The sequence below is a fragment of the Equus asinus genome, chromosome 1, assembly GCF_041296235.1.
Source record: "Equus asinus isolate D_3611 breed Donkey chromosome 1, EquAss-T2T_v2, whole genome shotgun sequence".
NCBI lineage: Eukaryota > Metazoa > Chordata > Mammalia > Perissodactyla > Equidae > Equus > Equus asinus.
Window position 1 is genome coordinate 26,032,873 of NC_091790.1, and position 25,120 is coordinate 26,057,992.

The 25,120-nt window shown below is 40.2% G+C and overlaps 1 long non-coding RNA gene across 3 annotated transcripts in view; it reads left to right on the forward strand.

Annotated features, from left to right (window-relative positions):
• Positions 1-15,227: 15,227 nt before the first annotated feature.
• LOC139046347 (uncharacterized) overlaps positions 15,228-25,120 on the forward strand; it is a 34,900-nt gene continuing 25,007 nt past the window's right edge. For all 3 annotated transcript variants that reach the window (XR_011506279.1, XR_011506275.1, XR_011506281.1), the window contains exons 1-2: positions 15,228-15,364; positions 15,709-15,866. This is a non-coding gene — a long non-coding RNA (uncharacterized lncRNA). The remainder of the gene's footprint in view (positions 15,365-15,708; positions 15,867-25,120) is intronic.

Sequence of the window (25,120 nt, forward strand, 5' to 3'; positions counted from 1 at the left end):
ATTTTTTTTTTTTTGAAGATTGGCACCTGAGCTAACATCTGTTGCCAATCTTTTTCTTCTTCTCCTTCTTCCTCTTCCTCTTCCTCTTCCTTCTCCTCCTCCTTTCCAAACCCCCCCAGTACCTGGTTGTATAGTCTGGTTATAGGTCCTTCTGGTTGTGCTATGTGGGACCCCACCTCAGCATGGCCTGATGAGCAGTGCCACGTGTGCGCCCAGGATCCGAACTGGTGAAACCCTGGGCCACTTAAGCGGAATGCACGAACTTAACCACTCGGCCATGAGGCTGGCCCTGAGGATTTTTTAAAAATCGAGTATCTATAGGTGTTACTGAAAGGTTTGTTAACTATATGAAATATTTTATAGAAGTTTTCCCTTAAGTAATCGCCTACTTTTGAAAAGTAATGTTATTTATTTAAATTGGCTTAAGTCTCATGTGTAAATGAAATATAGTACATAGATATATGAAGGCACAAGGATATTTACTGCTACTTAATTTTGTCAGGTTAGGAGTTAGAGAATTCAGCAGAAAGAAAGATTAAATTTCACTCAGCAGCTCCTTTCAAAATTCATGAGTTCTTTAAATTATTTATTGGGTAATAATAATAAAACACTTTATTGAAAGCTTAAGATCTGTCTATTCCATCCCAGAAAAACATAAGTCTATTCCTATGGAATTGTTCAAATGTTTATTAAGCCCCTTCTATATCTATACACTGTGATGAAAAAGCCGATATGGACAAGTGGTGTACATTCTAACGTAAGTGACAAGAGGCTGAACTAAATTTTTCAAAGATTTTTCATTTCCTTCAATGGATAAATAAAGAGTTTTTATGCCACTGCATATTGACTCTTCTAACATTAGTGTCTTTTTGTTTTGATAATATTTAACCTGTTTAAATGGAAACTTTAGTAGTCACTAGGGTTTTTCTTCTAACCAGTTTGACTTTTGAATTAATTTGGATTGATCGAATTGACTGGTGGTTCGGATCTGAGAACACAGGGACAAAAATCATTTTCAAGCTCATCCTTAGCTAAAAATGCCCATCATTTAAACTTTCACGTAGATATTATTCTCTAGCCTTTCTTTAATTTCAATTTTTTTTCCAGTTTTATTGAGAGAGAATTGACATACATCACCGTATAAGAAATAATTGACATCCATCACTGTGTAAGTTTAAGGCGTACAGCGTGATGGTTTGATTTATGTGTATTGTTAAATGATTACCAGAATAGACTCAGCTAACAGACGTCTTTTCATATAGATACAATAAAAAGAAAAGAAAGAAAAAAAGGAAAAAAGAAAAGACTTTTCTTCTTGTGATGAGAACTCTTAGGATTTACTCTCTTAACATCTTTCCTGTAGACCAGAGAGCAGTGATAGCTTTAGTCATCATGTGGTACTCTACATCGCTAGTAATTATTTACCTTATAACTGGAAGTTCATACCTTCTGACCCTTTTCCTCCAGTTCCCCCTCCCCCCAACCCCTGCCTCTGGTAACAAGTCTGATCTCTTTTTCTATGAGGTTTTTTTTTAGATTCCACATATACATGAGATCATACAGTATTTGTCTTTCTCTGTCTCACTTATTTCACTTAGCACAATGTCTTCAAGGTTCATCCATGTGGTCGCAAATAGTAGAGTTTTCTCGGTTTTTCATGGCTGAATAATATTCTGATGTACACACACACACACACATATATATATATTTATCACAACTTCTTTATTCATTCACTCCCTAATGGACACTTAAGTTGTTTCCATGTCTTGGATATTGTAAATAATACTGCTATGAACGTGGGGGTACAGATATCTTTTTGAGTTAGTGTTTTCATTTCCTTTTGATATATTCTCAGATGTGGAAATGCTGGATTGTATTGTAGTTCTATTTTTGATTTTTTGAGGATCTTCCATACTGTTTTCCATAGTGGCTGCACCAATTTACAAGCCCACCAACAGTGCATAAGGGTTCCATTTTCTCCACATCCATGCCAGCATTTGTTACCTCTTGTCTCTTTGGTGATGGCCATTCTAACACACGTGAGGTGATATCTCCTTGTGGTTGTAATTTGCATTCTTCTAATGGCTAGTGACTAGCCTTTTTAAACATCATTGCAGAACGTTTTAAAATTTTTTCCCATATTTCCTATTGATTCATGGAATACTGAAATGATTGTAGGAACAAGTTACTAAATTAACTACATTGTGCATTTCATCTATGTCCTCTCTTTAAAGCCAGTAGAAGATCTTAAAATATTTGCTATGAAGTCCCTGGTCAAGATATATTTTGGGAGCAACTTTATAGTTGTCACCAGTAGGGAATGTAGGGGTGTGTTTATTTTTAGAGGAACTCCTTTAGCCTAAGATGGGAATTTCCACTAGGAGAGTGGTAGAGAAATTGTTTTCTAAGATTTCCTCATTCCCTGGTGAATTCATAGGTACAAAATCCCCTCAAACACAGGCCATTCTCTTTCCATTATGATCAGCTTGCTAGAGAGTCAAGCTTTAGAGAAGGGAATCCATCTCAGCAAGAATTCAAGCAGAAACATTGAGTGATAACATCACAAGGAAGGCTAGAGTTAATTATTAAGGAGAACGTTTTATCAGTTCTAGCTCTCAACGTCCAATAAAAGTAGCAAAATCTAGAAGAATTGGCACTTAGTTTCAGGTTTAATAGGCTGTCTACTCTGATGTATCCTGGTCCTTTGGTTTGTGGATGTTCTTATTTACTGTATTTCCTGACTGGGAGAGAGCCCTTTGAATGCTGTTTCTCAGTGTGGTCCTCTGGCCACCTGCATCAGAAACCTCTTGAGTTTTGGAAAATTTGGATTCTCTGCTCCCAGTCCAAAGCCACTAACTTAGAGCCTCTGAGAGGGAGGTCTGGGAGTCTGCATTTCATCTGCTTCCTGAATGGGAATGCCCGCTTCATCACTTTGAGCCTCAGTCTCCATGTTTTTAAATCTGGGGATTAAACTGGAATCCAGTTTTCAAGACTTTCCCCAAGTGATACTTGCACAAGTGAGGGAATGCCGACAGACTCCAGGAGCTGGCAAAGAATGGATTTTCTCCTGAAGACTTTGTAGAGAATAAGGCTCCTCCGATACCTTGATTTCAGACTCTGGCTTCCAGAACTGTGAAAGAATAACCTTCTATCATTTTAAACTACCAAGCCTGTGGTAGTTTGTTATGGCAGCCATAGAAAGCCATGATTTTCACTGAATATCAAAAGATAATTTCCTGGGAATTTTCACTTTTATCACTTGATGGATTCTCTGGGATTAGAGTTACCTTCGTGCTGTAAAAACTAGAAAATAGGACAAAATAATGAAAGTGCTTTTAGACATTGGACAACAGACAGTGTAGGGCTTTGTTCTCTGAGAGAAGACAACAAATGGAAGCGGGCCTGAATGCGAGAGGGAGGTCACAAGTGAGTGACCTTCCTGAGCTGAAGAGACAGAGATCAGGAGGTGGAGAGACAAAGGTGGCTGAAATTTGCAGGAGAAAGTACGGAATAGTCGGGAGCTATGCAGAAGAACAAACTCCAGAAATCTGTTTAACTGGCTCTTTGAGCCTTTGCTGAATAATTACATGTCCATGTACAGAGTAAAACTCCATGAGGCTATGAAAAGAGTAACAGTGGGGGAGGCAGGAGGTGAACAGGTCTCAGAGCTCACAGGGGCTAAGGCTAGGAGACCTTTAAACTTCATTCAGCCAGAGTAGGAGACGTTTTGAACACCTTGGCAAGTGCACGGCTAGCAGGAGGGTGACATCTTACTAGTAGGGTTCCATCAGCCTTAGAGTAAAGGTGGCTTTCGAATTGGCCTTGCTTAAGCATAAAATGTAAAAGGATCAACTGGATTTACAATGTGCATCAAAAAGTAAAAAAACAGAGGCCAGCCCCGTGGCCGAGTGAATAAGTTTGCTCACTCAGCTTTGGCAGCCCAGGGTCTCACTGGTTTGGATCCTGGGCATGGACCTAGCACCACTCATCAAGCCATGCTGAGGTGGCATCCCACATAGCACAACCAGAAGGACCTACAACTAGAATAAACAGCTATGTACTGGGGGGCTTTGGGGAGAAGAAGAAAAGAAGAAGAAGAAAAAAAGAAGATTGGCAACAGATGATAGCTCATAATAAAAAATAAAAAATAAATTAAAAACAACACTTAAGTGAGAAAATCCAGTTAACAATATAACTTTCACAATGTCCAGCACCTTAGAAAAAATTATCAACATGGAAAAAAACAGCAAATTGTGACCTATGATCAGGAGAAAAATCAGTCAATACAAATAGATCTGGAAATGACAAGAACCTTAAAGCAGCTATTATAAATATTATAAATATGCTCATAGAATTGAAAGAAGGCACACTATAGAAAGAAATGAAGAGAAGCAAGTTTCACTACTAAAGGTGAAAAATACTATCTCGTTGGATGGAATGACACCATAGCGGACAATCAAAAACATTAGTAAACTTGAAGATGTAGGAATAGAAAAATTCAAAGTGAAACACACAGAGTAAAAAAGGTTGAAAAATCTCGAGAGCCTCACTGACGTGAGAAAATTCAAGTAGCCTAACATACATGAAATTGGAAGACCATAAAAAATGGAGGAAGAAAGGATATTTATTGAAGAAATAGTGGTAAAAAATTGTTCAAATTTGATGGAAACTACAGATACACATATTTAAGAAGCTAAAAAAAAAATCCCAAGAAGGATAAAAAGGGGACACCATAATAAAATTACTTAAAATAAATGATGAAGTGAGGGGCCGGCCCAGTGGTGCAGCAGTTAAATGTGCACGTTCTGCTTCTCGGGAGCCCGGGGTTTGTTGGTTGGGATCCCGACTGTGGACATGGCGCCGCTTGGCAAGCCATGCTGTGGTAGACGTCCCACATATAAAGTGGAGGAAGATGGGTACGGATGTCAGCTCAGGGCCAGGCTTCCTCAGCAAAAAGAGGAGGACTGGCAGCAGTTAGCTCAGGGCTAATCTTCCTCAAAAAAAAAAAAAAAAAGATGAAGTGAAAATTTAATAAGCAACTGGAGGAAAAAAGACAGATTACATATAGCAGACCAAATATGAGAATTATTACATACTTCTCAATGGAATCTATGCAAACCAGAAGACAGCGGAGCATCTTAAAAATGCTGATAATGCAGGGCTGGCCCCATGGTGTAGTGGTTAAGTTTGGCATGCTCTGCTTCAACGACTCAGGTTCATGGGTTAGGATCTTGGGTGTGGACCTACACACTGGTCATCAAGATATGCTGTGATGGCGACCCACATACAAAATAGAGGAAGACTGGCACAGATGTTAGCTCAGGGCTAATCTTACTCAAACAAGAAAAGAGGAAGACAAGCAATGGATGTTAGCTCAAGGCCAATCTTCCTCAGCAAAAAATAAAAATAAAAAAATAAATAAAATGTTGATAATGCTGGGAAAAAACCCCTGTCAACCTAGTATTCTATATAAAGTAAAAATATTTTCAAATAAAGTCTTTTTCATGGAAAGAAAAAAAAACCTGAGAACACTAGCTGTCTGCTGAGTTGCAGTACAAGAAATGTTGAAAGGAATCCTTGAGGCCGAAGAAAGTGACCCTAGACATAAACTTGAATCTATACAAAAGAGTGAAGAACACTGGAAATGGTAAATGTTTGTGTAAACAGGAGACATTTTGTTTTTTTAAAACTTTCTCATCTATTTAAAAGATAATTGATGGTTTAAAGCAAAAATGATGACAATGTACTGTGGAGTTCATGGCATATGCAGGAGTTCAAAAGCACAGGGGTGCAAAGCACAGAAGTGGAAACGGAGCATCTTGCTTTAAGGTTTAACCCCGTAAGCGATGTTATTTGAAGCCAGACTATGATTACACAAAGATGCAAGCTATAAAGTCTAGAGCAACCACTAAAAGTCTAAAACATAAAGGCAAAAAATATGAATCCAAGAAAAGCCATGGAGAAGGGCAAAACAGGGCCAATGGGCATATGGAACAATTATAGAACAAATGGCAGGCTTGTATATGTAAACCTGACTACATCGATGAATTGAAATAAATAAAAATCACTCAAATATTCCGATGACAAGGCACATTGGACAGAGACAAGTCTCAACCAAATTCTGTCTGCCAGAAGCCCTCTTTAAATATATTGACATGGGTTAAAGTTATTCCATGCAAATGCTATCAAAAGAGAGCTGGTATGGTCATGCTGATATCTGACAAAGAAGATGCTAAAATAAGGAAAATGACCAAGGTAATGACAAGCATTTCATGATAGTGAAGGGGTCAATTCATCAAGATGGTGCAATGACTCTAAATCATTAAAATCAAATGGCAATCCATAGAATGAGTGAAGAGGACTCCCAATATATATATCCAACAAAGGACTAATATCCAGAATATATAAAGAGCTCCAACAACTCAATAATAGTAAGATTTTATTAAATTAAATAATGGGTAAGGGATTTGAACAGACACTTCACAAGTGAATATTACGTATATATATATATATATATATATATAGCCAACCTACATATGGAAAGATGCTTATCATTAGTAACCAAGACAATGCGCATTGAAACCACAGCAAGACACTACAGCACACCTACTGGGTTAGCTAAAATGATATAGGCTTGCATTATCAATTGTCATGGATGTGGTGTGACAGATACAGTCATACATTACTGTCTGAAATAGAAAATGACATAACCATCTTGGAAGAAGATGTGGCATCTTTTGATAAAGTTATTTTATACTTGCAATATGACCCTGTGAATTTATTCCTAGGCATTTATCAAAAGAAATGAAAAATGTATGTCCACACAAAGACTTTCATACAAACATTCAGACTAACTTATTTGTAATTGCCCCAAACTGGAACAACCTAGATATCCACCAGCTAATGAATGAATAAACATATGTGATATAGCTATACAATGAAATACTACTCAGCAATAAAAAGGGTTAACTTACTGGTACATGCAGCATGGATAAATCTCAAATCCTTATGGTGGAGTGAAAGAAGTCAGAAAACAAAGAGAAGATGTGGGATTCAATTTATAGAAAATTCTAGAGCTGGCATAACCAGTGGTTAGGGCTGGTATTGGTGGTGGAAAGGGAGGTGGTTTGGCCAAAAGGCGTGAGAGAAGCTTCAGGGGTGATGGAAATTTGTATTTGTGTGTGGGGGGGTAGTAACACTTTTGTTACATTTGTCAAAACTCATTGAACCATACACTCAAAATATGTGAATAAATAAATTTGATTAGCAAAATGTTTCTCATGAATTTAATTGAGAGTTTCAAATAAGGGTTCAGTAACCACTATGAGAGTGGTTGAAGTTGGCTAACTTGAAGGTTCCTGCCATCCTCTCTTCTTATTTCAATTCTATAGAACATTCCTTGAAATATGGACACCATCCTCTCAAATGACAAAAATCAAATTTTGTGTGTCAACTTTGAAAAGGGAGTTTTTCTTTGGATTAGCCACAAGATGGCAGGGCAGCCCACTTCATAACGTTTTAAAATGCTCCACTCGAGATTCAGAATTATGCTTAGAATATTGTTATGATTCTGCCAATGATTATTTGACATTTTGGATGGCAAACATCTCTATGAGGCTGCAGGCTGAGGGACCGTGCTATCCATTCAACCAGGACTCCCAGCCACGCCTTGTCCACTCGAAGAACTATGCACAGAGCACTTCTGTTGTATTCACATTTTTATTCATTTCAATGCTAAGCAAATTCCTCAGGAAGCATCAATGTAGAGACAGGCAGACTTTATCATGGCCGGGCAGCACTTGACAGACACTTTTGCTTGTTTATAAAATCAGAATTTTTGAGATGCATGTGATAATGATTTGACTCAATATACACCGAGCTTCTCTTCTTACAAGGCCTTCAGCAGCTGGGTCAAGAGGCTGCGTTATAATTGAAGCTCTGTCTTGGAATACTTCAATCACTGGCTTGCTGTCCCCAGAGGTCTTCCTTCACACCTGCTGCCACCATGGAGGAGGAGAGGGGAGGGCAGCGGAAGGCAGGGGGAGAATTTCTACAATGGAGACTTGTCCTTCATCTGGCACAGAATACCATCTCCTCTTCTGCCAGCTCCTGCTGTCGCCACACCAGCAATTATTTTGCATGATAGCAGGTCAGTCATCTCCAGCCCACATTCGAGAGGGAATGAAATGTTTAAAGAGAAAACAACAACAAGAACTAAGACACATAACAAAACACCAAAAATAACCCTAGCTTCTGTAGCCAGAAAGGAGGAGTTTGGTCATGTGTGGTTTTAGGAAACAGCTAGTAAGACAAATTGCAATATTCAACTAAGAAGTTATTTTTCATGTCTCCTTGATTTGAAGAGATTTAAACAACAACAACAAAATTTCTCAAAATAGCACCACGGTGATTTTTAGAAAAAAAATTCTTCAGAGTGTGTCTTCCCTGGGGATTTTTACAGACCTTCTAAATGTGCCACAGTTTACAAATTTTTGAGCAACGAATGAGAAGCGAATTAGCTAAAGCAAGAGAAAATAAAAAGAATTACATTCATATCTGAAAGACTAAATTTTAATGATGCTAATGTAGTGGGGTGCCTGATTCAAAGGGTGTCCTTCCAAAAGTTCGATTTGTATTTTTCTCTTAATGAGAGAATCCCAGGTCCTCGATATGCCGCCTGGATGAAATTGCCTATAAATTATGAGGATATAATTTTCTTAGAATGGAAGGGTGAGGCAAATAGTTTCAATTATCTGTGGAAAGGTGCGTAGCCAAATGCTTTGTTTTTAGAGGATTTAGAAGAAAAGCTATTCTACTTCTTGGAGGACGGTCTCTAGAGAGAAAATGGAAGCTGGCTTTGGCTCCGTGAGGTGGTGGACATCCAGCTCTGATCCAGCCCTCCCAGGGCTGGCTTTCATACTGAGAAATTGTCTGCATATAACCAGAAGGAGCTGCTGCCAGAGCCATGATTTTAGGCTCAGCTGGTGAGATCTTAGGGTCAGAGTCTTGAGGGATGAGACCTTCTTACCCCAAGAAAACACATGGACTAGCAGGGTCACCCCAGACTGACGGGTGTTGTGGGTTATGCCAGATCCAAGATCAATAGCAAGAAGCAATGGCATGAGTAGCAATTTTGCCTAAGCCTCCTGTGGAAAGAATGTCTCTCCCCTCTCTGCCCGCCCTACTCCACAACCCCTTTGGACTGAATAAATTCCGGGCTTCCAAGGCAATTAAGGGAGGTGGAGCTAAAGTTGGAGCTTCCAAATTTTCTGCAATTAAGAAAGATAGAGTCCTGAGAAATTAAGTGAAAAGATTAAGAGAAACATCACTGTATATATACTCCAAGGCCACAGAGTGGCTTGCGCCAATCACATGACGATCACATGCTTTCTAGACTTGTATTCTCACCAACAAAAGAAAGGGACTTGTGTGAATCAACAAGGGGCGTTGATTGGCGTGAGAAACCTAAATGGAGTAACAGCTCATGGAAAACCACCCAATGATGTAGGCCCAGAAGCATCAAGGAGAAAGAGAACCTGGACCATAACCCTTAAGATCTTTGAGTTGTAGTTTTACCTTTTTATTCCTGTAGGAAAGAATTGGTAGGTCATGCCAGAACATTAGTCTTGGTTGCTTCATAATTGAATAATTATGCATGCATATATACAAATACTAATGAATATACATGGATGCATATAATTAGTATAATCATACAGTAGAGTAATATATGTACATTTATATGCAAATAGCGTAGTCTGTCTGTCTGTCTCAACCAGGTGATGTCCCTCAAGCAGGAAGCCACAAATATTACAGTAAAGTGCCAGAGAGCGCAGTCTAGGTAGATGTCTTGAGCACCAGCTCTTATCCATTGGGAGTGGCTGTCTGGAGAACTATCTTGAGAAAAGTTTTGAAGGTGAGTCCAACTTCAACACAAAGAACTTTGCTTATGCTTGATTAGAAATGTCCCCCTTGGTGCAGGGGTGGGATGGTGAATGGCACACGCCATATGCATTTGCCATTCCAGGTGTGGATACAAACATATTTAGCTTTGAGCTATAGCAGATATAGTATATATGATACTCTATTAAGCAAACCAGTAAGGTGCTTAAAAAGAGTATGCCAAATGTTGCTGGTAACCTTGTAAATTAGTACAAATATTCTGGAGAGCAATTTACAACGCATATTCAAAGCTTAAACAGTGTGCACAGTTTTGACTCTGTAAGTTAACTTTTAGGAATTTCTCTTTTGTAAGTGATGAGAGATGGGCATACATACATTGCAAGGATGATGTTAAATACCGTGTGTTGTTTTTTAAGAAGAGATGTATTAGATAAATCTTTTTTCATACAATAGAATGTAGCGAAGCAACTGAAAATCATGTTTTAGAGGATTATGTAATAATTGGAAAAGTAAAACTCTCATCTCTCAGAGAGAGCTTATAGGTGAATGTTTTTCTTTATTCTTTTCTAATATTTTGCAAATTTGCCACAATTTTAAAAAAAGGACTTGGGCAAAAATCTCAAGCAGAATTAGACAATATTTGATCTTCAGCTTACAAGGTCAAGAAATTAAGAAGCTTTCTGTATTTCTGAGTTGAAGCCAAAAGACAAAAATGTGATTAAATGAAATATGACCAGGAAAATTGGCTCCAGCTATTTAAAAATAAGTAATTAAACACAATAGCGGATTTACTTCCTTAATGATCTTCAGAGAATGTTAGTGTTTTAAAGGAATTTTGCTCATTCTATCAAAATATTAATTATGTCTGTTAATTATTTAACATCATGGCCAAAAAAAAAATGTATTCTGTTCCCTCAACTAGACAGGCATGTTTGTCTACAAAGCAATTTGGTATGTATGATGATGCATACTAATGTCACCTCAAGCATTTATTGTAATATTTCCATGTTTCATTTACGTGTAATTAGTATTCGGTTGCTGGTATATTCTTTGTGCCTTTTATTTTCTTAGGTTTTGGGGGAACTGTCTTGTCATCACATGCCTTTGGTAATTTCTAGAAAAAAAAATGGTTCATTGGGTGCCCCCAACTGATTTGGTTGTGGGAAGACAAATAACACATGAAGAATTGGCTTCTAGTAGATCTGTGTGACAAATGGTTCTGCACAGGCTGTGGGCTGGGCTGGTCCTTTAACTTAAGAATGGGGCAATGGAAATTCTGTTTAATTGTTAGTGTTTGCCTAACTTTCAAAATATACTGGAGTCTTTTCTTCTTATGTTTCTCCTCCCACAGATTCATTTTTACCTAACTAAATTCTTTCTTCAATTTCTGACACATTATTTGCTTTTCATCGTTTTCTCTAATTCTCTTTGTTTTCACTACCTTAATGTTTTCCTGTGAAGACTTCATTGTATTTCATTTGTGAACAGTTCATTTCTCAACTTTGCCAGAAAATTTTGCATTATTATAAGGAAAATATTTAGCTGTAGCCAAGGGACATCTTAAGAGCTTCTCAATACTAACTTTATTTTTAAGCAGTGTGATTAGAGGAGAGGACTAATAGCTTACAGATGAGAAGCCAAAAGGCATATTGCGGAAATGTGAATATTTATTGCTTGTTAGATTGTTGGCATAACTGAGATGTTTTGCAATTATGAGTGTTTATTTGACCTTTTATATGGCTAGGAAAAATGTAATTTTTTTTGTATAGTGTACTAGTAGAGAATTCCAAACGTGTAATGTCTACTTTACTGAATTTACATATTTATAATCAAATTTTTAAAAGGAAAGATAACTTCCTTTTTATTTCCCTTTCTTTCACATATCCAAACACATATATACATGGGATACACATATTCAAATACTTAGCCAATGGAATTTGCTTATTTATTCTTTTACACTGATAAAATTAGCTTTCAAAAACTATGATAGTAACAAGAGTAGTAAGAATGGAACGTTTAAATATTGTAAAAGTGACAGTTATATATATAAGTGAGGTAAAGTATAAATATTGGCAGAAAAGTATTTTTTTAAAAATCTGCATTAAAAACCCTTGAACTTGGAAATTATGCTTAAAAAGTTTTAAAGTTAAGTGCAATATAAGAGTTGCTGAATGCTTTGTCCAAGTGATTTAAAAATAATGCTTATTAAATTTAAACTGACTTTTGTGAGAAAATAAATTTATTTCCTAAATGAAAGCACAAATTTTTCTGTGATAAATTGATGTATGAAAAGTTTATCTCTCAAATGGATTTGGATATAAAACTCTAAACATTTATTTTGGTTCATTTTTATCTAGAAGAGTTGTCTTACAATTGATTGACTATTAATAACATGCTGTGTGTTTCACAAGTAAATGTAAAGATAGCAAGAAAGCCGCACGTTGAGCACTATGCCAAACAAATGACAAATTGTGATAGTAATGCCAAAAATGTTATTAATGGTTGATTATGACATTGATCAATGAGAAAAATCAATGAAACCATGGCAAATAAACACACAAAAAGATACTTAGCACTGCTAGACTTCAGGGAAATCCAAAATAAAACCACCATGAGACACACCTACTGGGACATCTTACAATAAAAAGAATGACCACACAGTGTTGACAAAGATGTGAGGATCTGGAACTCACACACTGCTGGTGTGACTGTAGGAATGATACAGTCACTTTGAAAAAGAGTTTGGCGGTTTTTCAAAAACTTTAACGTAAACCTTCCGTGGGAGCCACGGATCCTACTCTTAGGAATTGACTCTAGAGAAATGAAAGCTCATGTTTGTGCAAAGATTTGTACACAAGTGTTCTTGGCAGCTTCATCTGCAATAGTCCCAAACTGGGAAAAAACCCAAGCGTCCATCAGTAGATGAATGGATAAACAAAATGTGGCATATCCATACAATGGAATGCTTCCTTACAAGGAAAACGACTAGACTATGGATACGGGCTACAAATGAATGAATTCCAAAAGAAGGATGGCGAGTGACAGAAATAGAACAAAGAAAGGTACATACTGCATGATTTCACGTATATAAAATTCTATAAATGCAAACTCGTCTATAAGGACAGAAAACAGATCAGTGGTTCTTGGGGATGGAGGTCAAGTGGGAGGGGCAGGAAGGAAGGATTTTTTTTTTTAAGATTTTTTTATTTTTTCCTTTTTCTCCCCAACGCCCCTCGGTACATAGTTGTGTATTCTTCGTTGTGGGTTTTTCTAGTTGTGGCATGTGGGACGCTGCCTCAGCGTGGTCTGATGAGCAGTGCCATGTCCGCGCCCAGGATTCGAACCAACGAAACACTGGGCCACCTGCAGCGGAGCGCGCGAACTTAACCACTCGGCCACGGGGCCAGCCCCTGGAAGGAAGGATTTTAAAGGAACAGAAAGAAACTTTATGTACATATATGTATATTCATATGTATTTATATTTACAACCTTGATTGTGGTGTATAAACTTGTCAAAATTATCAGATTATACACTTTAAATGTGTGCAGCAGACTCTATATTAAATATATCTCAACAAAGCTGTTAGAAATACAAATCAAAAATAAAAATCATAAAGAAAGAAATATGCTAGAGAATATGGTCTATCTACCCCCAAGTAAAAAATAATAATTATTTAAAAAATTTTATGGCATAATGTCCATTTTACTAACTAGAGTGATTTGCTTTCTGGAAGTTAGACCCACAGTCTGCTCAGTCTTAAGCTCCACAGTTGCCATCATGACTGCTCTTTGTGATGCTGGTCTCCCGGCCAGACTGTTCACGGACAGTGGTTCTCATGTCCTGGTTGGCTGCTGGTACTACTTTGTCCCTAGGAGCAAGTCAGGAATTCTGAAGTCTTTGTTCCTTCCTGTTCGGACACGCCACTCTCATGGTTCTTTATCTTTAATCCAGTATGCACAACTAATCTTGTTTGTACATAATTTCAGTGTTTATTTATTTTGTTAGTGCTTTGAGCAATGCTTGTCACTAACCCCTGGCTCGCCACATCCAGATGGGCCTGCAGACCGTGGTCTTTAAGCCGGAAGGATAACAGCATCCAACCACTGCTGTTGTTGCCCCCCGACTGGCTGTGTGATTCCAGAAGAGCATTAACTACACCGCTTGGATTTTGGTCTTATGATGCCACCCCCCCATAAATCCTTTAAAAAGCACCTGCTGTGTGAGTGGGAATGTCAGTGTAGGCGTGGTCACCCTGCACTCTGTCCTGGCTAGGGGTGAGGGAGGAGGGGCATCATCTCTCGTTGGCCAATCTCCTGTAGCACCTCTGATGGTGATGGGTTATTGAGACTGTGCCAAGTGTCCTCTGAGAAGCCTCGGGGACGAGGTCTGTGGGTGGCACCTCTTGGGTGTAAGCTACAGTGGGCTGCACCACTTGTCCCTCTGCTTGCCACAGTCCAGCTTGTCTTCTGTCCCTCTTGGGCTGGTTCAGCCTGTGGGCTCTGCATCCTTGTGTGGTTGGAACTTCTGTCACTCTGTTCTCTCCTGCAGGGGTGTGGCAGCCCCCATAGGCCAGGAGATTGAGACCCTGCAGCTGAGGCTTTCCTGTGGTCTGCCAGTGGCGTTGGGTTGAAATGGTACAGAGGGCAAATCTGTGATCCCTGAAGTGGAGATCTCACAGTGGGGTACTCATGCTGCCTGTGGGCAGGCCCAGCCAAGCCTGCTACCTGGGCCACCTGCCATCATCAGAGCTCAGGATCCCAGATGCTAAGGGGGCCCTTTCCACAGTGATGGGTGAGAGACATTTGGGGAGACTGATACATTTATTTATTTTATTGACTTTTTCTGCAGGGGAAGATTCACCCTAAGCTAACGTCTGTTGCCAATCTTCCTCCTTTCTTCTTCTTTTTCCGTCCAAAAGCCCCCAGTACATAGTTGTGTATAGATGTAGTTTCTTCTGGTTCTTCTATATGAGCCATTACCATAGCATGGCTACTGACAGATGGGTGGTGTGGTTCCGTGACCGGGAAATGAACGTGGACACCGAAGGAGTGAAAACACCAAGCTTTAACCACTAGGCCATCAGGGCTGGCTCACATTTTTTTTCTCTCTCTCTTGGGAATTAAAAAAAAGAAAACCAAACAAGCAGACCAGGTTGTACTTGTTGATTTCTATTCAGAGTCTATATTCAGGCACTAGTATGTCACTGGCCACAGTGGCGTGTTTGGCTGGCGGTTTGGAAGTGGTGAGGAAGAGAGCCAGGCCCTGAGGGTGGAGGGGTCATGCACACCATTGGCTGCGAGTATTTGACCCAAGGCGGAGAGCCCACTTGCGGCCCTGCATTGTGCTCTCCTGGGCAGCTTCTCCAGGCAGGCAGACACTTGAGCCTCTTGGCCTTACTAAGAAGGACAACTGACCTCTCAGACATGTGGAAGGAGTGCCAACTCTCCCAAAGCCGGATGTGAGGTAAGAAAGACAGACTGGAAAGGTTGAAAGTCTGGGGAGAAAAAAAATCACAGAATGGACTTAGTTATATTGTAAACCAGGATTTAAATATTATAGAATCTTAAATGATATGAGGGAGGCATAGCTTTATATTTAGTATGTAGGTAACTAGAAGGGGAAGCACCTGGAGTCGTCTTGGATGGCACGTGTGGTGGTTAACTTTACATGTCCGCTTGTCTGGGCTGTGATGCCTGGTGGTTTGGTCACACAGCAGTCTGGACGTTGCTGTGAGGGTATTCTGTAGAACTGATGAATATTTAGAGTCATTTGAGGTTAAGTAAGGCACATTACCCTCCATTATGCAGGTGGGCCTCATCCAATCAGTTGAAGGCCTGAAGAATGAAAACAGGTTTCCTGGAGAAGGAAGGAATCCAGCCTCAAGGCGGCAATGGCAGCTCCTGCCTGAGTGTCCAGCCTGCCTACCTGCCCCATGGACTTTGAACTTGCCAAACCCCACAATCCTGTAAGCCAAGAATAAGTCTCTCTCTCTGTCTCTCTCTCTCCTACTGGTTCTGTTTCTCTGGAGAACTCTGACACAGCCTGGGAGAAGCAGCCTTTAGAGACAAAAGGGGAAGTCTTCATAATTTGCTGATAGAAAATTTATGTTTTAAGCCCTTGAGGCACGTGCATCCCTTATGCTGACTCCCAGGGCAGAGGCCTGGGCTTGGTCTCTGCCTCCCCTCCTCTCAGTCTCAGGGCAGGTTGGGTGGGATTGCCCGGCTTTCTGGAACGTATGGACTCCCCTGCCGTGGCCTTGAGGCTGGTAAAAAGTGGTGCAGAGCTCATTCAAGTCTGTGTGATTCTGTGGCAGGTGCATCTTTGGGGCACATTCCTCCCACATTTAAAGAGCTCTCTTCACATTCCTTGGGATTAGAATGTGAAACAATCCTAAATCTCGTTGCGGGAGTGGATGTGCATTTTTGGGAAACGTTCCCCAGCTCTGTTGGGTTAGTCTGCTCCAGCCGTTCCTTTGCGAGTCATACGTGTTGCAGCTTTTTTCCAAAGGATCCAGTGTCATCCTCACTGCTGCTGGAGGCAGGACATGGCACCAAAGGGACCCTTCTTCTGATTCAGCATTAAATACAAACTTATTTCTGTTCTCTGTCCATCTGAGAAGTGCTGACTCTTGGTAGTCCTGCAGCCCTCGCATTCGGTGCTGTTTAGTCATGCTGGGTCAGTATTCCTAAAGCTTTGATCTTTCCAGGTTCAATGTGATTTTTACGTCTTTCTTTTCAGCACACTTTGTTTTTCTCCCAAAGGGCTGGGATTTGGCCCTTGATAAGTTCTCATTTTCAGAAGGGAAGTAAAAGGGAAAAGAAAGCATTTGGGCTTTTATAAAAAATATACTGATTTACCCTAACTCTTCACTGTGTGATTGTTTTGAAGTTTGAAGGGTAACACACACACGCACACATATACACACACACACGCATACGCAAGCACACTTCAAGTATGAAAAGAATTTGAACTAAATCAGGGGATGGAACTCAGAGAAGAGACAGGATGAGGGCTGTGACAAGCCTTTTCTTTATTCTCTTGAGCTAATTGTGTCACTTGACACGCTGGCATCAGGCATTGCGAAATTCTGACAGGCTAATTTGAGCTTGTGGTTCCGATGAAATGTACATAAGGCACTCGTTATATTTAGTGGCAATCAGTGTCATTTCTGTTTAAAAGCAATCCGTTTATTTGGTTGCCTGTGAATGCACAGCCCTTTGAGGTGAATTAAGTTTCATTCAGGATCCAGTCATGGTTGGGACAATATGGAGGCCGAGACAAAATGGCAGAGGGAAGGCCTTGGTCGTTAGCTGGTCTGGACGAATGCTGGGGCAGGGCCTGAGAAAAGACTGATGGTAGCACAGTCTTGCATTTGACCGTAAAAACAGGGTTTGTGTCTTGCCTCAATGATTTCACCCCTAAGTGGCAAGATATTGCAGATTTTGACTAGCCGAGATCCAAATGGTGATTTTATTTAATTATAAGTCTGAGCTGTTGTGGCTTTAAGGAGAAAGATAAAAGCTAAATCTTTATGGATTAGAGAAAATGCTAAGTGTTAGAACAGAAAAAAATAAAAGAAGGGACCAGAATATATTTGGCCAGTAGGTGGCAGTCTCAAACCACGCCAGAGCACCACTTCCTGGCACTGTTACAATGGGAGAGATCAGAGTTGTATAAAATTTCCTGTTGGCATAGAAGGTGAAGTCAAGGGTTGTAATAAAGACCACTTTGAGTCTTTGAAAATGCCGCATGTCAGCAGCAACTAAGACTGACCCTTTGAAAAAAAAGCTCAGGAACGAGGTCGCCAGAGAGGGTACTGAAACAGTGTCCCGGCTGAAATAACGTCTGATGTCATGAGCAAAAATAAGCATACAGACCCTGTCTGTTTATGCCGGCCATAAAGTGGTCACATTCATTTAGTGACTGGAAGTTTCATTTCACTATAAAAGAGAGAGCCATATGGAAATAAATTTTATACAGCTTATTTCTCCAAAAGAGAAAGAGGATGTTCTCAACAACATCTTTTCCAAATCTTGTGTCTTTCCCCTCCACCTCCTGAAAGGGATCTTAGTGCTCGAAGCAGCAAGGACTGCTGCAGGTCAAGGTAGCATGTAATTACAGTGCCAGATGGGAGACTATTTCTGCCAGCCGCGATTCTAATTTGGTCCTTTCCTTTTTCCAGTACTAAATTGACTCTCCTTAATAGAGCCACACACTGCCGGAACCACTACACAGCCTGTATGGCATTCTGATTTGTACCCATCTTGTAACATGTGAGAAAAGCCACATTTTTAGACTAGATGAAATAGCGTTGTTATAAGAATGACTAAGTTCCAAAGACGCTGCAGAAGATTAAAAGACATTATAAACTAGAACTGAAACGGTACCCTGACTCTGCAAATCCCTTAACTGGAGCCTTTGAGGAGATGTCCCAATTGGTGAGCTGTGGACCTAAGCTGCTATTTCCTTAATGTCAAGCCTGGATTCTCCCAGCAAGATATTTTGCTCAAAAATCTTTATTGAGCCAATTTATTTCCCCCTTACTGAGAGTGATCATCAGCTAAAGCTGTAGTAAAACCCCTTTGCCCACAAATCACTGTGGTTTCAGGGCCATGAAATGTAATCAAGTCACAGATGTGCTATTTTTCTAAAACAGCCGTCCCGCAATGAGGACGTGGGGACCTGGCTTCTCTCCAGAGAGATGTGCTAGTTCCAGTTTGTTAGGGAATAGGAAAGTTGGGGACAGAAATGGGAAGAAATAGGGCTTGAAAAATTGGTGAGAGAGAGAGAGAGCTCAGAAGAATCCAAGTGTTGGTAAAAATAAACAGCGCAGCACTGGGAGCACAATTTTGGAGCCCCTATCTTGTTTGGCTTACTTTTTTTTCTTGCCAGAATGAGACGAACTGCTACCCAAGTCAGAGTCGTATTGAGGCAATTATGGCAATTTTCAAAAGGGAATTTAGGATCGGTCAGTTTCATAAACTCCGGTAGCTAAATTCTCCATTATTACTCATAAGACCCCTCAAGCTAATGCTACTTTATTTGCAAATCTCCAAACTCACTTGATCCTGGTACTTGCAATAACTGCTCTGGGCAAAAGCTCTTACCATGGTTTTCTCCTCATGGAAAGAGTCTGGACGTGGCCTTAGACGCTCCGCCTTGAGTCAGGTCTATCATTTCTGGTTCTGGGCTCCTCTCCCCATCCACCCCTGGCCAGGCCATGCTGACTTCACTTTTTGGAGCTTATCTCATATGGAACATCTCCTTTCCATATTTCTGGACACACTGGGAATGGAGAGGAGTTGAGCTGTCAAGCTCTCTGCTCTCCTCTGTGCTTCTAGAAGGTTATCCCACCACAGTTCCTTCACAATCCCTTCCCTTTTCAATCCTCACCATCTGATTATATCGCCCTCTTCAAACTCTTCATGGTCCTGGTCCACTGACCTTTAGCATATTCTGACACCTTCTTCTGGGACAACAATGAGCCTTTCTACCTCATCAAAGGCCAGTTGAGTGCCAGATAAGAAATGGATGAATGTCCTGGAACACGACAGTCACGACATTCTGCTTCCTGGATGCACCACAGACTCATGCTTTCTCTCCTCAGCCGGATATCTATCTTCCTCCCAACTATCTCAGAGTAAGAAGGATCCTCTTTTCTGGGGCTACCCCTTCCAATTGGCATCTCTGTGCCCTTCAGGATTTTATTCTTTTAATTTTTCCTTTTGTGCCTCTTTTATCTCACAATTCTCCCTCCCCACTGCTCCCTCTCTGTGCCTACAGACATAGATATTTCCCATGAGAATAAAAATGCGTGAATCTTCCCTTGGAATGTTGTCAAGGATCCCTTCTAACACCAAAATAATGGCCTTTTTTCTGAAAACCACCTAAAAAGTCAGCATCTCTCTTCTGGAAGTTGGCAGGAATCACATAATCGGTTACTTGACTTCAGCGTAAGTGATTTCCTTAAACATAATTTCATTATGTCACTTTCTGGCTTAAAATACTCCAGTGTGTTCCAATTACTCAGAATAAAAACCAAGCTCCTTAGCATGTTGTACAAGACCCAACCCCACGGAAGGTCTGGGCTGTGCCCAACACTGCGATCTCACTTTGTGCTCCTTTAATCCCTGTTTGTCCTTATGAACTGCAGTCACACCAGTCTACTGTTACTGTCAGACACTGGGGTCTTTGCACCACAGAGGCTTCGCGTATGCTGTTCCCTCTCCTGGAATGCTCTTCTCCTCGCTCTCCTTGTGACGCGCCTCCCAACGGCCCAGTCATATAGAACTCTGCTTCTTTCCTTTCTGACAGTTAACACAATATGTAATTTATTAATTAGCAAACTTGTTTAGCTTCTGTCTTCTCCACTAAAATGTAAGGTCTCTAAGGGCTGGGTTATTTCTATTTGGTTCACACTTGTATTCCCTGTACCCACTCAGCATGGTGTCTAGTATATTAAATGCATTCAGTAAAAAATTTATTGGACTACTGGATTAATAAATGAATAGATGAATTCTTAGAGCAGCCATCTGTTGTGTGGAAATTTGCCTGCCAAGCCATGCTGCCTGTACTGTAATTCTGTGGATATCTACCCTCCTCTGCCATTGATTCAATCAGGGCTAATTTTTAAGACACAGACCCCATCTCATCTATTCACATTACCCAGTCCTAATCACTTTAGACTAAGGTCTTCCTGGTCTTTTCTGAGTCAGAGTGTATTACCTTGTACTGTTCATGAAAATGTAACTTTTCATGAAAACACGTTTTATTCTCTTAATTGGATTATGGGTCTTGATCACAAAAACCATGTTTAATATCTTTTCAATTTCCTGGAGCTCTCTATCACTGTGATGATTGACTGATAGATTTGAAAAGGAAGACTCTGAAAGAGACTTACCTAATGTTTAAACTTTCATCAAGATGAAATAAGTCATGTAAGAGTCATTACCTATGACTTTCCTAATCTGTATATACTTTGCTCCAAGAATTCCTTGTACTGTGATGAAAAAAGGATAGAATATTTGAAAATAGCAAATGATATGGAATGTACTTTATTGGGTATGACAAATATGGGGTAAAACATGGTAGATAAGAATGTAGTGTCATTAGTCTTGAGCACTCCACCTTTTGAGGAGAAATCCTTTCTCTTTTCTTTTAATCTCTCAGGTAGTCTTGAAAGCTACTTACCCAAGAAAATCAGTGAAGGGATGTCAGTTAGGGAACTAGACTGTTGCGGGTTTTGGATCAGAAGAGGTTCTCAGATGGGTATTCAGATGCTGAAGTACAGCGGTTTACTCACAGTGGCTGGGATGCTTGTTTGTGTGGCTATAGTAACGATGCTGCAAAATGAGTTCATGATGTCGCCATCACGTAATGATGTGGTCATAGCAAAGGCATGCTCAAATCAATTCAGTGACATCCATGGTTGGAAAGAAAAGTTCTGAAACTGATCCAAACAGCTTTGTGGTTTGCCTCTGATTCAACTGGGTGGAGTGATATAAACCGCTAGTTTCCACGGTAGTGCTCAGAAGGCTGTGTAATTTCTTCTAATCAAGACGTATTTGAACAAGGTATCAAAGGCCGGTGTCACGAAACTATGAGTTGATTAGAAAAGAAAGTGAGCAAAAAGTATGGATTAAGTGGCAAAAGCCATCTTCAGGTGGAAACAAGTATATTATTGATTTTCTGAGAGCCCCTCCCTGGTGGGAAGCCTGACAAAGTTGACCTGTTGGTTATAGGTCCCAGTGGACTTGGATGGGTAGGCAGAACATCTTTGACCCTCAGGCTTATAATTATGGCCTGGAGGGACATGCAATTTGAGTTAAGTGTATTGTGGGGCTTAGCTTTATCTGATTTATTCTGGATGGTATATTTTTAGATGACTGTATCTTTGGGACATCATCCACGTCATAGCTATCAACTAGCACATTTTGAGTAGAAGCATTTGTTTCTGTGGGATAAGTCTAACATTATAGACAGGTAAAGAGACTTGTATAATTATAATAATATACTAATATCCAATCACGTCAATATTTGAGATGAAGCAATAAGTCAAGTATGGAGGTTGGATGAGTAATGAGCAATGACTTTGTCCTGACACTGTCCTGTCCTTGGATCCTACATGGGAAAGCTCTCAGCCAGCTGTACCAATGGCAAAATAGGGGAGAGTATTCTAGTAAAGACAAGGCACCTGGGCTTGTTTCTTTTCCAGTTTTCTCCTTCTCTCCCATGAGACCTATGATGATTAATTTTATTCTCAACTTGATTGAGCCACAGAGTGCCCAGACATTTGGTCAAACACTACTCTGGATGTGTCTGTGAGGGTTTTTCTGGATGAGATTAACATTTGAATCAGTAGACCGAGTAAAGCAGATTGCCTTCCATTATGTGGGCAGGCTCCATACAATCAGCTGAAGAACTGAAGAGACGAAGGGCTGACTATTCTGCCTGACTGTTTTTAGCTGGGACATCATTTTTTTTCTTGCCTTTAGACTTGAACTGAAACATTGGCTGTTCCTAGATCTTGAGCCTGCCAGCCTCGGGACTAGAATCAGTACTATAACTTACCCAGTATGTAAAGCTCTAGGTGTCATGCTTGATTCCTCTCTTTCCATAGCCCCCTATAGTTAATACATCAGCATGTCCTATCAGTTCTATTATATATTTCCTGATTTAACTGATTTTTTTCCAGCTCCCCAGCTACTTATCCAAGACACCATCAAATAAGACCTTTATTACTGCAATTACTTCTAAATGATCACTCTGTTTCTGCTCTTGCCCTTTGTAACCTATTACCTATATAGGATCCCTAAGTAATATTTCAAAAACTTGAAACACACTAGCTTCCAGTGACTTATGCTGCACTTGGTAAAAAGACTCTTCCTATGCTTTGACTCATCTGGCTACTGCCCTTCTCTCTCGTTGCATTCACTGCATCAGCAACTGTGGTATAGATGGCAAGAATAAGCCCAAGTATTACCCTTTCTGGATCCATGACTCTTTGCAATGTGACTTTGAAGCTTCTCCCATGAAGAAATGAAGCCTGTTTCCCTACCCCATGAATCTAAGTTGGCCTTTGACTAAAGGAATACAGTAGAAGTGATGTTGTGTCCATTCTGAGTCCAGGCATCAGGAGGCGTAGTGTGCTGCTTCTAGTATGTTGGGTCACTGCCCAGACACCATGATGGTTGCCTCCTGGAGGATGAGAGACCATCTGGAGCAGAGACGCTCTATCGCAGTTGAGGCAGTCCAAGATCAAGAAGCCCTCAGCAGACCCAGCAGCTGACCAGTGAAGCATGACTGAGTCCAGGTGAGACGAGAAGTATAGCCCATCTCAACTTGGCCAAATTGCTGTCTCATAGAAAGGTGAGCCGAATTAATAGCAGCTGTTTTAAAACATTTAAATTTGGGGGAATGGTTTAATAAACAGCAACACAAGCCTTTCTTTTCTTCTAACAGACAAAACCAATTGCTTCACCTGGATGGTTGCCCTTACTGTTCCCTCTGCCTAAAACACTCTTCTCTTAGTTCCTTTTGGTCTTAGCTGCTTCTGAGTCTTTGTGATCCAGAAGAAAGCATTTAAAAGTTTTTGCATGGATTATCTCCTTTAATGTTGACAACATTATTATTTACATTTTCCCAATAAGGATATTGAAGTACCAAAAGGTTAAGTATCTGGCTAGGTTTTCAGAGGACTAGGACTCCAACCAGGAAAATTATGATTATAAAAGCCCATGCCTTTAACCACTATGCCATTCTTACTACCTTTATTTATTCATAGTAAGATATTAATAAATAATTGTTAAATTGAAAAATGAACAAATGAATGCATAAGGCAAATATGTGGCAGAAATACAAGAGTAGCAGCCTTCTTTGGGGGACACTGTGCCAGGGGACAAAAAATTTCTTAAGAACCCTTTTAAGCATATAAAACATACCAGGAGGGAAAATATATCCAGGAAACATTAAAGATCATAACAGGTTTATTAAATGATCTGGGCATTGAGTGGTGAATAAAGAAGCAGCTTTTTCTGACTCATGCCAAATGGCCCTTTCCCCCACAGAACGAAACTGGCAAACTTCCAGTCAATTTCTGACATTGACAGTTTCCTACACAGAAAAGACCTTTGGGATCTAAATCAAAGCTTCAGTTTCTCATTCAACTGAAATATTCTCTCTTTTCCACAAATCTTCTGGCCTGAGCCAGAAGCCTGTAGGGAGAAAGAAGATATGGATTGCTTTTTTCTCTTTGCCTTTTGTCTTCTCTTAGCTCTGATTCTTCTGGTCCTTCTAGGGTGAGTGGGGAGAGGAGAAGAGATATAGAAATGTTAAGGTCTTGCTTGAATAATGCCACTGCAATCTGCTATTGATGTTTCTGCCTTGGAAATGCAGAAACTTCAGGCTTCGGGTACACCTCACAAAGATTCTTGCTGTTGAGGTCACTTCTCCCTGGCAAGCTTTTGTCAGGCCTGGCTTTTTCAAGGCAGTTCATGGGCTACTTTCCATAGTGACCACTCTGGTCCATGGAAAGCACATGGCAGGTCACTTACAATGTGGCTTTCTTTCCTCATTCATCTATCACAGATAACTCCAGTCAACCTCTTGCTTTTAGATATTTTCTAGATAAACGTCAGGTACTCAGTCACTATGCCTCTCAAACTTTATGGGGTAAATGGCATGCTATCCTTTACCTGGCTTGAATTAGACGAACTACACCCTTTGCCTGGATGGGGGCAAAGGATACATAGCCCTCTTAAAAATACCCTCCAAGAAAATTTTCATCATCAGTCTTCTCTCATACTGACCAGTCTCCTGTAAACAGCTGGGAGAAAGCTCCAAAGAGCTTTCATAGTCTTGTCTATGAGTTGTTTTTATTGGCTAGCCTATCTCTTTTGAACACTTAAAACCTAGTGTCCTTAGTAGAAATCCTGACCGGAAAAGCCCAATTTAACAGGTTTAATATCTTAATTCCTTATCAGGCATCTTAGATCTGATCACTGAACAAACATTGAGAGAATGGCCTGAACATGTCAGGGTTGGGCAGGATGCTAACATGAAGTTCTCAGAATGTGAGAAGGAGAATGCTGTCTGCTGGTGAGGGCAAGGCAAAGTTGCTCATAACAGGGCAGCAAGTATATGACCAGAATAAATGTAACTAGTCCAATCCTCACAGTAATGATCTGTGATATTGTTATTCTCATTTCACGAATGAAGAAG